The sequence below is a fragment of the Sander lucioperca genome, chromosome 19 (assembly GCF_008315115.2).
Source record: "Sander lucioperca isolate FBNREF2018 chromosome 19, SLUC_FBN_1.2, whole genome shotgun sequence".
Taxonomy (NCBI): domain Eukaryota; kingdom Metazoa; phylum Chordata; class Actinopteri; order Perciformes; family Percidae; genus Sander; species Sander lucioperca.
In genome coordinates, this window is record NC_050191.1 from 986,717 (window position 1) to 1,004,380 (window position 17,664).

The window sequence follows — 17,664 nt, forward strand, 5'->3', positions numbered from 1 at the left end:
TCTCACCAGAAGATGGGGATGGAAGAGAGCGTGTGTTACACAGAGACCTGCTGCTACCTTGTGGGTTTTTGCCAGTCAAGCATATTGTTCATGAGGAACAGGTATCCACAAGAGTTGATAAACCTTGCACACGCTCCAGAGTAGGAGAGGGACAAACAAAGAGTAAAGAGGATAGTTGTTAGCAGGAAGTTCTCCTTAATCCTGAGACAGAGTTCCAAATGCCAGGAAACGAGACCAGAGAAGACAGTCTCTTGGTTGATGAAGGGAATCTCAGTTTTCTGAGTGAAGGAGAGAAAATCGGTTTTCAAGTCGAAGGTGAAACCTGTGATGAAGAACAAATCCCAGCCTGTCCGCTTACCTGTTCTGAAGAGACCTGTACGGGTGCCACATTCAGATCCACTTGTGCTCCAGAGCCCTGTAAAAGTCCTGCCTCAATACCTACCTGTGACAGTACAACCTGTGATACGGTTGAGGAAACCTCACAAATACAAGGCACTGTGGAAGCCTCAGCTATGCCCCAGAGACCCAGACGTGAACGACGTCCGCCAGTAAAACTTCAGGATTATACAGGTTGGACAGCCAGTTGTACTCAGCAGACAGTGGATAGCAAACCAAAGTTGGATCTTTTAAGCCTTATGGCAATGATGCAAACTCAAACTGTTATGTTAATGAATCTGATGAATGCAGCTATGGAAATATCTGACGAGGACGTCAGAGTTTAGTAGGGGAGGATGTAACCAACCCCAAATTGGCTGGTTGTGTTTAAAGTTTTAAGCAGGGATGATATGATTTGTGTGATCAATATTTGTCATCATAATAGGACATTTTGTACATTCATCCAAGCTAATTAGAACTGAAGCTAAAATATTCCTTCAGATATAATACATGAGTATAAACACAAAGTATGAGTTTCCTGTTTTTTACTTATTAATCAGACACAAATAGCTGAGGTTATGCCACTTTGTTTTAATCGAGTCATTTTAATTCTCAACACTTTTCAGCAGTAGCAAACACTTTGCGGTAATGCCCACTAGGTGGCAGCTGCGAAGCTCTGGTGTCGTTCTTTCCTTAGCCTGTTACAGAGGGAGAAACGGCCAACATTAGCTCTGCAAGAAAAAATAAGGAAATAACATCCTGAAAAGGGATTTATTTTTTTCCTTTCTTTTGATGGTGGTGTCTGAAAACTTTTATCTGTTGACATAGCTGACTGTGTGGTGGACTGTGAGAGCGACAGCGCGGGTGCGACGGAGGAGCGGTGTGTTTCCACTCTGCTAGCCGTAACAGGAGAGAGAGAGCGTGGTGGACAGCGGATTGGACTCTGAACTTCAGGCCTGAGTTTGGATTTCATTTCTACTATCTCACCAGTAAGGTCTTTCCCTCCTGTGGATTTGGAGGATCGTGTCGGATACATTTTTTTTAGACTGAGCTCAAACAGGTACTGGGTTGTGCACAACTAAATTAAAGAGACTATTGCTGCAGCAAAACTTAAAATGTGAGTGTAATATGCGTTGTTGGACATTTTGAATAATACTATTTTCTTGAAAAGAGTTACTGTGTGTTTGTTTTCATTCTCTGTGTGAAGTCAATAATCATCTACAGCCAAAGACAAATTAGTATTAAGTGTCAGTTCATTTGATATCTATCTTATTATCCCTCGAACCAGGACATTACTAAAAGTATTGAAGTAGTGATCCCAGACCTTGAGGTGTTTTTTTTTTTTTTTTTTTTTTTTGCAGGTAATCTTGAAGGCTGATTAGAACCTGGTTACACAGTCATCAAGTCAGGAAAAAGTAGTAATCTCATTATTGTTTACATTTCAAACCAAACTCCAATTTGTTTACAACAGACCCAACAACAAAGCATGGCAATTCCCACTCAGCTACCCTGGTCTGTATTAGGCTATCACTGTTCAGCTATCGTGAAAACCACTAAAGTTCTAAAGTGTTCTCTTAGCAATGGCAATCAAAGCTGTGGTAACATTAAACGAGTAAAACATGTGTTGAACGGAACCTTGAACAAGTTCAACAGAACTTTGAACGTGTCACTTAATCTAGTCCTACTCTCAGCTGGTGTGGTGGCTTTAGTTTCTTCATTGAGCAGTAGCAGTGGGCTCTCACAGAGATCTCATTTGTAGCCCTGTTTTTACCTGATACTTTCATAAAAGTACAAACACATGAAGTGAGAGGTATATACACGTGATTAAACTTTATTTAAAGCATGATTAACCTGAAGCAGGACGGAGTAATGACTTAAAACACCAAAGCAAGGCTAGCTAGCGTTAGCAAATTACCTTCAAAGTTGCAAAGAAAAGAAGAAACGTAAAATTTGAAGCCTTTATCCAGTTTGCTACATGGTGTCGTACTGGATGTCCAGACGACCCTCCGTATATCATTAACAGATACTTTCGGCAACTCCAGCAAACACCTTGTAAACTTCATCTTTGCCATCATAACGGTCTACTGTCACTGTCTAATGTTTTCTTCCGGTAACCGGAAATGTCCAAGCATCCTTAAGCCAATGCGGAAGTGATGCGTGCATAGAGCCTAATCGGAAAATTAAAAAATGGTTCGTTATTCGTTTATGAATGAAGTTATCATGGTCCGTGTATCATCCGATCATTTGTTTTTGTTTTCACATATGAAAACGAAAAAACGAGAAAACAACTCCTTTTTCCGTTTTTCCGTTTTTTTAGAAAAACGAAAAAACGAAATTATAACTTGATTTTTGGTTTTCCCGTTCTTGCATGGAAATCAGAAAAACACTTGATATTCTGATTTTCCCCTGTGGGTGGTGCTAAATCTGATTGGCAGGATATGCATTCATTGTTTTTCAAATTAAGAGTTTACCCACACTGTATTTGTTAGCCTGTAAAATTAATAGTCTATATGTAAAATTAATAGTCTATATGCATGCTTTTTGTCACCCAATTATTTGGCTTAACTCACTGAAAAAATCTATTGAACTAGCCTAAATGTAAACATGTTCACGCATTGACAGACAAAAGGCACGATCTGTTTTTGTAGGAGAGGGGAAGACCCACCTCATCGTTTAATCCTGTTGTGTTCAAAGTCATGTTAAACCATTTTTTGATAGATTTTATATATATATATATATATTGTGATAGATAGATAGATAGATAGATAGATACGTTATTGATCCCCAAGGGGAAATTCAAGGTCCCAATAGCTTAAGACATCACACACAACATACACATACATCATAAACAGGATCATAAAAAAAAGAAGCAAATCCACATGAATAGCATGGACAATAAAAGAAAAAATACTAAATACTAAATAAATTAAAAAATAATAATACTAAATAAATTAAAAAATAAAAAATCCACATGAATGTACTAAGGGATGTATAAGCATGAGACGCTTGCAGTGACAGGGCAGGGACAGACCCTGCGATTCAGTATGAGGGTGTGTGTCATGGTGGTAGTGCAAATAGGTCCAATAGTGCGAAGATAAAGTCTAGAGACCAGCATTAAATATGGACAATATAAGAGATCAAAAGTCAATATTAGAGGTTTGAAGTAATAGTGTTACAGCCATTGTTCAAGTATTAAGTTATGTTAGACCTCAGTCCAGGCTGGCGGGTGGAGGGAGGGAGGGAGGGATTGTGCATATATGGGCTAATATAGCCAGTAAACAGTGTAAACAGTATACAGTGGGCCAGTGGACAGTCAGTACATAACTGTTATTATAGGAGGTAGTGGAAGTGGTGGAGATGGAGGAGAGGTAGACAGACAGAGAAGTCTCTCTCTCCTCTTCTCCTTAGTGAAGCATTGTAGAGTTGTATGGCCCTGGGGACAAATTACTTTCTCAGTCTGTCATGACTGACAAAATGACCGTTCCATAATACTCATCATACAAATTTAAATAATACATTAATTCTTTGTTTTAATGTTTTTATTAACTTAAATTCTTATGAATAATACAATTTTTTTTTGTATATTTGTTATTTATGGCCTGTATTCCTCATTGATCTGAGCTTATACATCTTGAATTCGATCGAGTACTAAAAAACATAATTGCTGGATTATTTTGACGATAATAAATAATCAGATGAAACATAGTATACTGTTTATCACAGATTACTTTGGGCCAAAGTTACCAAGGACATTTTTAAGAAACCATTTAAAAATGTATACATTCACATAAAGTAACACCTGTTTGGGTCAAAAGTAAGAGATTTTATCTGTCACTTTGGAAAAAGAGAGAGACTCTGAGAAAAGGTTAGAATAGTAGGCGTGAAAAAGCAGGGAAATATTTAAAAAATATTAAAAATAATAAAATGATCTATGGAAAGGAGTGCCATGTCTTTTTGGTACATGATAAAGTATCTGCATTCAGGAAAAAGTTGGACTGTGTTGGGCTCGCGTGGAACAGGGCTCAGTCCCTGTGCGATTTGTACCACGCGTGCGTTGAAACACTTGACGACCAACAGCGACCAAACATCACAACTTTTTTTTTGTATTAAATCTTTATTATACAATAGTCATACAAACAATCAAGACTAATAACCATAGACTGTATATTATTAATGCGATGAAGTGTAAACGTACATAAGTGTCCTTTCGACGGGATGAGCTCTTCCAGCCACCACTGCTGTATACCACTATAGTAGCTACATGCTAACGGCAGTAAACATGTCATCTTAGCTGGCAGTGTTGTTAAATTCTCCAATTCCGGGTCACATTGCTGCTGAAACATGTCCGATTGGGTAGTGTTTGGTTCAGAAGCCTTTATCTGCGATTTTTGACCTTTTGAAACTATTATGCAGCTGTATGCTAACGCAACATAGCGGAGTATATATAGCTATATATGTATGAATATAGCAGGACTAGAGTACTATCTATTTTTGACTGGGAACAAAAAATGGTTTAACATGACTTTGAACACAACAGGATTAAACGATGAGATGAGGTGGGTCTTCCCCTCTCCTACAAAAACAGATCGTGCCTTTTGTCTGTCAATGCGTGAACATGTTTACATTTAGGCTATTTCAATAGATTTTTTCAGTGAGTTAAGCCAAATAATTGGGTGACAAAAAGCATGCATATAGACTATTAATTTTACATATAGACTATTCATTTTACAGGCTAACAAATACAGTGTGGGTAAACTCTTAATTTGAAAAACAATGAATGCATATCCTGCCAATCAGATTTAGCACCACCCACAGGGGAAAATCAGAATATCAAGTGTTTTTCTGATTTCCGTGCAAGAACGGGAAAACCAAAAATCAAGTCATAATTTCGTTTTTTCGTTTTTCTAAAAAAAACCGGAAAAACGGAAAAAGGAGTTGTTTTCATATGTGAAAACAAAAACAAATGATCGGATGATACACGGGTCACGGACCTATTGTCTTCTTCGTGTGTTGCACTTGGAAGTTTGCCGCAATTTGGAAAACAGTTAAAAGAAGCCTGGAAAACCTCAATCATGCAGTGATTGTAAGTTAATGACTCAGTATTTCTTGAGTAATTTCGTATTGACACCATGGCTGCACTGGAACCATATGCTGATTTAATTAAAGACTTATTTGAAACTGGCAAGACACGTAGAGATTTCCATAACGCTGCAGCAGATGGGTATCCAGCGATGTTCTGAAATGAGTGTGAGAAGATTCTGTGTTCAGCACAACCTTAAGCGAAAAAGACATGTATCAGACACAGAACTGGAGAGGGCTGTTGTTGGATCAATATATGAAGTAAGTTTTTTATTTAGGTTTTCACATTTTATATCCTGCCCGTCTTTCAAATGTTGTAGCAAATAACTGTATTTTTCTTAACAGATGGGCCCATCTTATGGCCGCAAGTTCATGACTGGCTATCTGTCTTCAATGGGGGTGCATGCAGGAGAATGTCGAGTTGGGAAAATCCTCAGAGAGATTCATCAGCCATACCACGAATTCCGACGCCAGGTAAGTCATATGCTAAGAATGAAGTAGGCCTACAGTACATGATGTTGCATGCATATAAGAATTTCTTTGATGTAGAAATGGTTCGTGAATATTCTGGGCTCAAAATATAAAAAAATGTCTTCAGGGTGCTCGTAATCTAAAGCTGAATCCCATTTCTCTGTCTTACCCCTACCCCTTACCCCTACCCCTTAGTTTACCCCTAGCCCTCGAAAACGAGTGGTAAGGGGTAGGGGTGAAAACATACCCCTATGAAATGAGACGCCACTTGGTTACATCATCATACATACTTAGGTCTGTTTGCAATAAATATTTGTATATTGCATGGTGTGTTGTATATCTGTTTCAGTTATCACGGTTTTGAATGTCATTGATGTTCAGAAACACTTTCTTTGTTAACAAAAAGCTGACCACAAGACCACAAACAAACAAAAAACTACAGCTATTCTGAAATTCCAGACCCCAGTCTGATGCCTGTTGGCCAGTAACCTTTCCCTCCATACCCCATTTCTTTCATTAGTGTCCTGTATCATAACCAAAAACAATGTACCGGTGCATGAACAGGAATGAATTACACATGTTTACAATAATACAGTACAAATACAATAATGAATGGCTATAACATGAATGCAGAAACTTCTGCTCGTTTTCAGCCCAGAAAGTGGATCAGCTGCTGGGTTTCCTCCGGCGTCCCTGTGTGATACAGGACGGTATATGTAAAGTACATATCAAAGCAAGTAGTGTTATACACTGATATCAAACGAAATTCGCTGCTAATGGAGTTTAGTTAACACTGTAGACATACATGGAGTCCATTCAAGGCAGAGAAATGCGGGACTGTTGTGCAAATAAGCAATGTAGCTAACGTTAACGTTAAAGCCTATGTTGCAGGTTAACCACCACTGTTGATTAATGGGTACATAAAGCACTCAACATATGTATGTCATTGTTAAAAATGTCTCCAAATAGTGTTAAAGGCCAGTTTTTGTCGTTTTTGGTATTAGTGGGTTTTTTAATGCAATTCGGTGGTGACATCACGTTGGGGAGACGTGCCTCAGCCTAGTACTAGAACTATGGTGACTGACTGGGATGAGGAAGAGGTGTTTTTACTGTCAGTGAATAGCACCGAGTGAAAGTCAATGTTTTCTTTATATTTAGTGACAGTGATCGTGTCGTTAGTTCAGATAAGTACCGGTAAACTTATCTAGATCTAGAAATAGAAGGCATCATGCTAGCTATGGGCTAACTTGCCAGTCCCACCTGTAAAATCCCCCGACGTTGTAAACACATTTTCGATTAGATATCTCACGTTTTGATGGTAGCCTAGCTCCAGTAACAACATATTTGCCTAGTGTTTATTTATTACTTGGACAGGGATGCTGTTTGGCTTTTCACAAGTTTAGACAGCTGGCGCCGACATTTTGCTAACATTAGCGCAACAGCGTTAGCCTAGACGGCTAGGTAAATATTACGACTGCCTTCAGAGTTTCCTATATCTGCGTCCACGTTGTCAACATAAGACCTGTGGCGTTAGTGCTCCTTTTGTACCATAATATTATTGAATGAAATGTTAAGCTTCGCTCTTACGAGATGGGTGGGTTTTTGTTGCGTTACACACAAAGCTAACTGGCTACAGTTAGCCTGTACTTATGCTAGAGGAATTAGCTAACGTTGCGTAGCCAGCCAGCTACTTCAGCGAGCTAACCACGACAGCTAACACATTCACAAGTGTCTCAATTTCAAACATCACTGCAGGTTGACTGCTTTTAGCAGCAGAGGTTGATTGTGGGCGACAATACTGTCGATTGCCGAAGTAGCTGGCTGGCTACGCAACGTTAGCTAATGTCCGCTAGCACACGTACAGGCTAACTATAGCCAGTTAGCTTTGTGTGTAACGTAACAAAAACCCACCCATCTCGTAGGAGCGAAGTTTAACATTTAATTCAATAAAATTATGGTACAAAAGGAGCACTAACGCCACAGGTCTTATGTTGACAATGTGGACGCAGATATAGGAAACTCCTAATATTTACCTAGCTAGCAGTCTAGGCTAACGCTGTTGCGCTAACATTAGCAAACGTCAGCATAGCTAGCTGTCTAAACTTGTGAAAAGCCAAACAGCATCCCCGTCCAAGCTGTGTTTCACTTTCCCTCCAATATTATTATACACATAATAAAGACACATGGACTCGGTCGAGACCAAAAGCCACATTTTGCAAGACCAGTGGCACAGACCGAGACCATAAACAGTGAACCGAGACGGGGCTTTTGTCTGTCGTCTCCCCAACGTGACGTAATGCAATGCATTGTGGGGGAAAAGAGAATCATTGCAAACTGCTGTAAAATAGTACTACATTTTCGTATTTTATTCCGTTTTGTGATATCCATTGTATTTGATGTTGTTGGGTAAAAAAGTTTAAATGTTTATTACCAACAAGCAAATTGTGCAAATTCGTTAGAAAATAAACCCTGCAAGATGGGCTTTAACTTTAGGCTTGGGTATCGAGTATCGAGTATTGATTGGAACCGGGACTAGCTTTGAGATTTTCCCGGAATCGTTCAAAAGTTTAAATTTCGATTCCTAGTTTCGATTCACAGTCCGCCGACCGGAAGAAGAAACCGCTGAGACCAACGAAGAAGCGTTGGTTATAGGCGTTGGCATAACCGAGCGAGTCGAACATGGATAGTGTACGTCGGCGGTCCAAAGTGTGGCTTCACTTTTCTAAACGGAACGAAATCTCGGCAAAATGCAACATTTGCAACAAGATTTCATGGAGTAGAAATAAATGTGTGCCCCGTCTTTGACGCGCTGCGCCGACCGTCCTCCGCTGCCTCTTCCTCTGGCTCCGACCCCCAGCCTGGCACCGCAGTGACTGCACTGCAGTCCGAATCCGGTAAGTAAAACAATACATATACAATAAATAATATGTCTTGTGCCAACATTGAGGCAGCTAACAAATTAGCCCACGTATTTTTTCATAGACAATTTACGACCTGAGATTGCGAATGTTAGCCAGGCTGGTGACTCCACGACTCTGCGATGTGCTGAGCCTACTCCGTTCACCATAGCGGCAAGGGGGAAGATGTCTGTGCAACAAAAGGAAGAGTGCCACAGAAAGGTCACTGCACACATCGTGAAAAGGCTGCATCCCTTTTCAGAGGTGGAATCACCAACATTTAGGTTAGTTAAGCAATAACGATAGAGCTAAGCTAATTGATACTGAGCTAGGGTGCGTTTCCCAAAAGCATAGTTGCTAACCTGTTAGCAACTAGGTTGGTTGGCAATGGGAAATTGCATTGCAACCAACAAAGTTGCTAACTTAGTTAGCAACTATGGTTTTGGGAAACGCTCCCCTAAACAGTAACAGCAACATTACATGTTTGTTTATGTTTGCAGGGACATGGCGAAAACTCTAAACCCCAAATACACACCACCTTCCAGGGATTACCTGTCAAACACATTAATCCCATCGTGGTACAAGGTTGAGAAGTCTAACATTATTACAGAGCTCAGTGAAGTCAGCGCTGTTGCACTCACATGTGATGGCTGGAGTAGCATCACACAGGACCACTACCTCACCATCACAGCACACTACATAGAAGAGGGCAAAATGCAGCAAAAAGTGCTAAAAACAAAGGCTGTGTACAAAGCACAGACCGGTTGTGTTGTTGCAGAGGAAATTAGTGATGTTCTGTCAGAGTTTGGCATATCTGATAAAATTGTAGCAGTCACTGTAGATAATGCTGCCAACATGGATGTGGCTATTAAGCGCCTGCGATTTGTGAAACTGTGCCGTTTCGCCCACACACTTAATTTAGCAGCACAAAGTCTATACTCCCTAAATTCAGTGAGTCAGTGGGTGGCCAAGGTCCGAACCATTGTTGTGTGGATGAAGAGGTGCTCAATGGCCAAGGTGGTTCTCGAAGAGAAGCAACTTCTACGTAAGACACACAAAGTTCACTTTATTTAACTGTTGTGCATTGACACATAATGACTTTATATGTCTGATCTATCTTATTATTATTTATGAGCTCTGCAGAGTAGTACTACAGTATTTGAATCCAATTTTACAAAAGTATTGTTTGTCTCCTAGGATGAAAAGCATCTGTTATATGACTTAAAATTGATGTTCTCGTTTTTGTCAGAGCTGCCCCGACACTCACTCATACTTGATGTGAGAACACGGTGGAACTCTCTGTACCTAATGCTGGAGAGATTCACAGAGCAGTACCCTGCAATTCAAGCAGCCAGCTTGGATCAACGGCTGAGAAAAAATATGGATAGGGACAGGTAGAGATAGATATACAAGTTTAGACAAAAAATACCAGTACACACAAAATACGAATTCAAAGAACAGTATTAGAGTGAATGTGAATGTGCTAATGTAGGGAGTGCATATGTTAGGTGTTTTGTTAAGAAAAAAAGAGAATATTTCTAACTCCAATCTATGTGTTCTTAATTCTTTTACATACAGACTTGCTCGGCTAACTGAGGAGGATTTTAGGAAACCTGAAGACTTCATCAACCTGATGAAGGTGCTCTACACCTCAACACTCTGCGTGTCCTCCGAAAAGAGTCCCACATGCGGACAGATTCTGCCTATCCTCAAAAAGCTTGAAGCACACCTGGCTGTAAAAGAGGGAGACACAGTCTTTGTGTCAAACCTTAAAAAACAGGTTTGGGCAAACCTATCCAAGCGCTACCAGGTAAGTGACTGAGGCAGGGCACCTGAAAAGAAATTGTTCTAGAATAGAAATATCCTGTGGCTTGTTAAAACATTTAAAGAACATGTGTTTTGCAGAATGATGAGATCAGGAACTTTCTCCAAGTGGCCACTGCGTTGGATCCACGCTTTAAACATAAATTGGATGATGATGACACCATCTGGGACCAGATCCAGAAAAATCTGATTGAACAGGTGAAATGTCATTCATGCACAACTGTCCTTTTCAGCTATTAAGATCTAAGATCTAAATGCTAATTATGTTCTTTGTAGTCAACAGAGGAAGACGGTGGAGCTGATGGGGACACCATGCAGTCTGAGAATGAGGATGAGCAGGAGAGTGTAAGTGTACGATAGCTGATATTATATAGGTTTTCAATTTAAATAATGATCATGCCTTTAATGGAGGTTTTCCCTTTTTTTAGTGATAATACTGGTGAACCTTTTGTTTTGTTTTTTAGCAACAGCCTCCCTGCAAACTGCCCAGGAAGACTCCACTGGAGGAGCTGTTCGCTGAGGAAGAGGCACAGAACATAGTGTCACAGCAGAGCTCCATGTCCATCAAGAAACGAGTGGAGAGAGAGCTGCAGATATACCAGGAAGTTCCACCGGTCCTTATGTCTGAGGACCCTGCTGCATGGTGGTGGAACCAACAAAAGACTTATCCTTTGCTGTCAAATCTCGCTTTCTCCTATTAATGCGTTCAAGCTTCTTCTACACCCAGCGAATGCGTTTTCTCCACAGCAGGAGATACTATCTGTCCAGAACGCTCACGCATCCTGCCTGAAAATGGTCATTTTCCTAAACAAGAACTGTTTCTGATTTTATACTGTACCTGCTGCTAATCTGGACTGGGTTTTACAAGTTGTTTCTTATTGTTTATTTGCTATTCTGCACCAGGTTAGCCCATCAGTGGGAGCACGGTAACATGTTTAAGTACCTGCAGCATCATACACTCATGTGTAAATGTGTTTTCATGAGGTTTTCAAAAATAAAGCTCTCTTGAGGAAAGTGTACCCCTGTGAAAATATATTCATAATTTATAATATTTATATTCAAGTTCATAGATTTGATATTTATATTGTAGTTGAAAACAGCCCTGTGAGAAATTCATAGTAAAGTTCATAAAAAGTAAAAAGTTCATAGAAATAAAAAAAAAAAAATCATAAAATTGATGGAGAAGGTCAGACTATTTCCTTCAGAAAGACCGTTTGTTAGCTAGCTCATTTAAAATATCCTAAACTTTTTTGACCCTGCCTCTTAAAAGAATCGGAATCGAGAATCGTTAGGAACCGGAATCGAAACAAGGAATCGGAATCGTTCAAATTCAAACGATACCCAACCCTATTTAACTTTAGCGTTAGCGTTAGCATAGCAAGCTAGCGATTTTTAAAAACGTTTCAATTACAAATATGGTTGCAAATATATATGTACAGGACTGTGTAGAGCACAAAACAAGACCGTCGTAATTTTTTAAATCAATTCTTTAAGCCGAAAATACTTACATTTATGGGTCTTTCTGGTCGACCTGGCAGCCATTTTCCTTGTTGCGCAATGAATCTGGATACCCCTGGATACGCTGCTTGGCGTTAAGGGGTATATAGCCCTTCCCCTTAGCCCTACCCCTCGACCAAAATGAGTATTGGGACAGCACTTACTCTCACGTGAGCGAGCAAAACTAAGGGGTAGGGGTAAGGGGAAGGGTTAAGACAGAGAAATGAGACGCAGCCTAAATCCCCATCCCGTATCATGCGGAATATATGCGCCATAAAATTCACCTGGACCAAAACGAGAAGCTTGTGATGTTTGGAGTGACACACGTCACGTCACGTAGATGAACCCAAACATATCCCCCGATGGAGTCCAGACACTGGTGGTGGTGATGAAAGTGCACAGGAACCAATCAAGAGCCAAGCGCTGACGATACCCAAAGAAGTGGGCGAGACTTCTGGTGGTTGAAACGACTCTATTCCTGAAACGACAACTGACAACCGCAAAGGAGAGAGCAGATTTAAAACAGGATGTCATGCTGTGATCAGAGTCGGGCATTTGTCGTGACTCTGATTGGTTTAACTAACAACACAGCTGAATCTGATTGACTACTGACAAGTGACACGCCAAGAAACAGCTGATCAACTAGGAGTGATGAAAAAGGAATATGAAGTCTTCCTGTAAGAACTTACACTGCAGTGGTTAACCATGGGATGTGGGACCAACTCAGGGTCGACCATGGCAGGGAGTTTTACATGTGCTTGTACATGCAAGAGATGCTGTCAAGACATAGACACAACCCTAGCAGGCCACCATACCTTCAAACAACATCAACAAGGGTGAGGTTTTTGTAATACAGACAAACAGTACAACTAATATAATCAAATGCTTTTTTTATTCTAACAAATAAGGAGTGAAAGCATTTAAAATGGGAATTAATTTCCCAAACTAATCTATAATCTAGTACATTTTCATTCCCTCTGAAATCGTGTTTTGTGTTCAACAGAATCTTTGAGTGGAAAGGATTTGGCCTGAGGTTAACAATCGTGTTAACTACCCATTGAAACAGGCCCTGGTACACCTGCTGGACCAAGAAGTCCTCAACATGGAGGACAATATGACTAAATTCTGCATTTCAACCCTGACATGTCAGTTAAGCCAAATTGGACTAGGCAGAGTGGTGCAATCGTGGAATGCACACAGGATCCCAGGTATGCTAAACTGAATATGTACAACCCTTTGAAGCAGTTATTTTTTCACACTCCAACCACATACAGCATAAATGGCATTGCTTTTAGTTATTTGTTTCCTTGTTTTAGGACGTGGGATACCCAATGAACTCGCAGCAGGTGGCTGTCCAGCTAAAATCTCTGAAGAGCTGCTGCCCAATGCCTCTGTTGTGGCAAACATGTACGAGCAAGAGTTTGGATCCTCGCTGAGTTGGGTGTCAGTTTTTGGAACTGACCCATTTTCATCTGAGGAGGATAGATGTCATGCAGAACAAGACTTTGCAGAAAACTACCCTGACATCTCTCTTCTTTTTAATCATGTGGTAAACAATGACTATACACCTTTCCAAGATGCCTTGTTGTACCTCATAAATGTCACCCAAAGATATGTCTGAAAAAAATAACTGAAATGCTGTGGTGTTGTTAAGTAGCTAGGAAAACAGACTGTGTTGTGCTACAGTGGTGATTCAAAGTTTGTCAACCATTTATGCAATTATAGTTTTTATATAAAATCTTAATTGGCCTCCACACTGTTGGAATCAACTATGGATCGGTCTCAGTGTGCTTTGTTCTTTACTTCATCAAACTGTAATCAGTCTGCATAGAGCCTCTATTGATACCCTCTTAAATTGTTGTTTTTACTGTATGTTGGATGAGAGCACCCTGGATAACCCTGCTCTTAAAAAAAAACTCGTATGTAGCTGCCACTGTACCCACAACTTGTCAGTTGAATAATTTGACAAATAAACCTTTGCTTTAAACTCTGTTGTTTTGAACTTTTTTAGGTGAAATAAAATCTTGCATACAATGACAAAGTATTGCACCAGTATTGCCAGAAGGGCAGACTTTTTATGCTTAATTTAAACTATGATAACTTCCAAATTCTGAAAAATATAAAACATAAATAGTGCAAATTTGAGATTGTAACTTAGCTTTCACATCATTGAAATATGGGTATGAAAACTAAAATGACCTTATAAGTACATGCATGAAAGTGCTTTAACTGTAGACTCAACATGTTATTCAAGGAGAAATAGAACACAAGCGACAAAACTACACTATTGTGAATAGCCTACTTAATGTACAATATAATTTCAAGAGTTTCCAAATGCAAACAATTTAAGAAAATATACAACATAAAATAGTCTGAGATTGTACCTTAGCTTTCACAGTATTGAAATATGAGCAAAAAAAGAGTTTGCTTAAACTGTAGACTTGACATGTTATTCAATTGAATTGACAATGAACACAAAGAACAGTAAAACTATGCAATTATGTATGAGGGGCTGTTGTTGTTACAGTTAGTCGATAAAAGGAGACTGTCAGCCAGGTACAGAGCTCTGTGAAAGCATGGGCTTTTATAACAACATAGCAGCATCTAGCAACTACGGAGTAATGTCTGGCAATGCGAGACTAGCATCAAGCTAACATTAACATTGTGTGACATTGGGTTTAGTGTTCTCAACCTGGCAATTCCTGTGAACATTTGACGCTAGGGAGGAGGGCCTGGGGTAGACGACTCTTTTCAGTATTTTGAATTTGGACTGCAGTAACCATTTTAAACGCTAGCTATCAGTATTACATACTGGTCCTTTAATTGTGATACCTACATCCCCTGGTTCAACTTACATCTCCTTTCTTTTGATTTAAATGGTCTTGCAGGCTGTCATCTTTTCCTCATGTCTGTCTTTTAATATCTGAAAGCAGTTTAAGTGGTTTTGTTTGCTTATGGTTCACAATGTAGGGAAATCTTTCTTCTTAATTTCAATAACTTCTTAGAACAGTATGTTTGATTTTCCTCAGTAAATGTCAAGTATTACCTATTGTGTATTATTTACTGCAGGTTATATTTATGTTGTCAATTTCCCAGGCGGAAGTCACTGATGTAGTCAAGCAACTCCGCAGTGGCAAAGCCCCTGGGATTGATGAGATCCGTCCAGAAATGCTCAAGGCTCTGGGTGGTGTGTGTCTTGGTTGACACGCCTCTTCAACATTGCGTGGAAGTCTGGGACGGTGCCTAAAGGAGCTGACACACCAGCTCGATAATCAGGCGTCGGGCCGTCTGGCGAGGTCCGTGACTCGAGTCTGTTCAGTGTGTCCCATGCCGTCGGCCGTCTGAGGAGCCGTCGGCATTCATTTGGGCCGACCCAACATGTTCAGTCGGGGACAGGGCAGTCGGGACTCGCCCGGAAATGGGGAGCGGATGAGTCTCTCAAAATCTGACGAAAATCTGGAGTGGCAGACTGGGGTGGTGGTCCCCCTTTTCTACGTGTGTTTTCGTGGATTTGGAGAAGGCGTATGACCGGGTCCCCCGGGAGATACTGTGGGAGGTGCTGCGGGAGTATGGGGTGAGGGGGTCTCTTCTCAGGGCCATCCAATCTCTGTACGACCAAAGCGAGAGCTGCGTCCGGGTTCTCGGCAGTAAGTCGGACTCGTTTCAGGTGAGGGTTGGCCTCCGCCAGGGTTGCACTTTGTCACCAATCCTGTTTGTAATATTTATGGACAGGATATCGAGGCGTAGTCGGGGTGGAGAGGGGTTGCAGTTCGGTGGGCTGGGGATCTCATCGCTGCTCTTTGCAGATGATGTGGTCCTGATGGCATCATCGGCCTGTGACCTTCAGCACTCACTGGATCGGTTTGCAGCCGAGTGTGAAGCGGCTGGGATGAGGATCAGCACCTCTAAATCTGAAGCCATGGTTCTCAGCAGGAAACCGATGGAGTGCCTTCTCCAGGTAGGGAATGAGTCCTTACCCCAAGTGAAGGAGTTCAAATACCTTGGTGTCTTGTTCGCGAGTGAGGGGACAATGGAGCGGGAGATTGGTCGGAGAATCAGCGCAGCGGGTGCGGTATTACATTCAATTCATCGCACCGTTGTGACGAAAAGAGAGCTGAGCCAGAAGGCAAAGCTCTCGATCTACCGGTCAGTTTTCGTTCCTACCCTCATGGTCATGAAGGCTGGGTCATGACCGAAAGAACGAGATCCAGGGTACAAGCGGCCGAAATGGGTTTCCTCAGGAGGGTGGCTGGCTCCCTTAGAGATAGGGTAAGAAGCTCAGTCATCCGTGAGGAGCTTGGAGTAGAGCCGCTGCTCCTTCGCGTCGAAAGGAGCCAGTTGAGGTGGTTCGGGCATCTGGTAAGGATGCCCCCTGGGCGCCTCCCTAGGGAGGTGTTCCAGGCACGTCCAGCTGGGAGGAGGCCTCGGGGAAGACCCAGGACTAGGTGGAGGGATTATATCTCCAACCCGGCCTGGGAACGCCTCGGGATCCCCCAGTCGGAGCTGGTTAATGTGGCTCGGGAAAGGGAAGTTTGGGGTCCCCTGCTGGCGCTGCTCCCCCCACGACCCGACACCGGATAAGCAGACGAAGATGGATGGATTGATGGATGGTTATATTTATGAGCATGCAATAAAGCACATTCAATTTACTGGAGCCCACTCTTTGTTGTTGACTGACATCATTTGTTATTGTGCACACAATATACTGCAAAGTATTCTGACACAAAATTACACAACCTTACAAAAATAATTTTATTTGCCATCTGAACAAATACGATCAAACTTTCATATTGCAAAAAAACATCACTGCATATAAACATACTTTTGGCATTCATACATGTTGGCAGTAAAACTAAAGGAATATTAAAGAAAAAGTAGTTTGTTATACAGAGGAACAAGCCATCTGGTGGCTTGTTGCAACATCTACAGGTGGACTGAACACACCAATTAGGACAATCAAAACAGACCTTTGGTTTGGATTGTCATGGTTGGTGAGAGTACTTACATGTTACAAACCTATTAAATCATACAGACAAATCATGTCTGATTGTTTGTTTGTTTGTTTGTTTGATATAAATCAAGCTTGGTAGTGGAATTAATTAATTCTCCAACCTGTTTGGTTGCACAGAAGGCAAAATTACCATTAAAGTGCATGTTCTGTTTCAGTTTACTCAAAGTTTCAGCTTCTTTGGCTGCAAGATTTACCAAGAGTAATTGGAAACAATAAGCATTTAATGTGACCATTTATATACTGTACAACATTATGTTAAATAAATGTATGTACAAATAACCGCTCCTGCATTGTTCTTTCTTTTACTTTTGGTGTTACAAACAGCTGAGTATGACCTGATGAGTCATTAGTGAATTAAGCATCTGCTCATTGATTTTCAGAGTCCTATGGTTGACTTTTATCAGGTGGTTAACAGCACATCTGTACAATTCATATTGCTTATTAAGATATTTAAATTCACAGAGATAAGAGTTTCTAACAGTTATCTAACGTCTGAAAGTCTAATATGCA

General features: G+C 40.8%; 1 long non-coding RNA gene across 2 annotated transcripts; it reads left to right on the plus strand.

Moving 5' to 3' along the window:
- Window positions 1–5,106: 5,106 nt before the first annotated feature.
- LOC116053495 lies at window positions 5,107–14,058 on the plus strand. 2 transcript variants are annotated; one of them, XR_004895864.1, is made up of 4 exons: window positions 5,107–5,715; window positions 5,800–5,928; window positions 13,147–13,351; window positions 13,460–14,058. It is a non-coding gene; the product is annotated as an uncharacterized LOC116053495 (long non-coding RNA). The 2 variants fall into 2 exon arrangements; XR_004105853.1 differs by lacking the exons at window positions 5,107–5,715; window positions 5,800–5,928 and adding an exon at window positions 12,835–12,979.
- Window positions 14,059–17,664: the final 3,606 nt, after the last annotated feature.